This window comes from Frankliniella occidentalis, unplaced genomic scaffold (assembly GCF_000697945.3).
Source record: "Frankliniella occidentalis isolate FOCC.00 unplaced genomic scaffold, Focc_3.1 Scaffold165, whole genome shotgun sequence".
Lineage (NCBI taxonomy): Eukaryota > Metazoa > Arthropoda > Insecta > Thysanoptera > Thripidae > Frankliniella > Frankliniella occidentalis.
In genome coordinates, this window is record NW_026267291.1 from 464,786 (window position 1) to 465,661 (window position 876).

Genomic DNA, 876 nt, shown 5'->3' on the forward strand with positions numbered 1-876 from the left:
AGCTGGCAACTTCGTTTGGCGGAAGGGCGGGCCTGCTTGTTACTTGGCCTACTGTTTGGGTGGGCCTGCCGCCTTATTTGGTTTTTGGGGTGTTGTGGACCTTTCTTTTGAAACCATGAATTTTTCTTCACTTTCTAGCCGTCGAATGTTGGGAGTTCAAGGAAGGAAAAGGGTGGATCGGCCCCAACCAAGTCTTCTACATCTGTGGGCTTTCCCCAGCCTGCGCGGCGTATGAGCAGCCCAGCGCTGAAAGAGTCTGTCGACTGTGAGGGCATTAAGAAGCTGCCGGCACTGCATTGTTTTAAATGAGAACCTTTTTTGCAATTTTTGCCAGAATATTATGTTTACTGACCTTTTTTGTTTACTTCCAGACTTGTAAATTCCTTTTAAAATCCGTTGGGTTAAGCCCTGAAGAATCTGTAAGTACACTCAGATGTGTAATATTGTATTTTGTGCTAGAAAACCGTTCTGAATGTACCTCTTTTGTTGCAGGCCTTGATCCCCTTGAAGGGTATACTAAAGAATAACCAACCCGGAGACGACGATCAGGCCCAAAACTCGGAAACGGTAGATTTTATACCCTTTTCACATTTTTATTCCTGTCTTTTTGGTAGAGATTTTGACAGTTTTTTAGCCCGCCCTTCTGCTTTGAAAAAGCTATTCAGCGGGCTTATGCAAACGACCTCGTGTGTGTCTGTCTGTCTGTGTGTCTGTCTGTTCCACTAGAAGGAGATGTGCTAGAGACTTGAAATTTTCAGGGTATCTTAAGGTCCACTCCTAGAAAACAAAACGCCTACGGCAAATCCTGCCAGCCACCCCTAAGGGGCTGAAAGGAGGTATCGAAGAAAACAGGAAAGGCCAAAAAAGTTGGAAAAA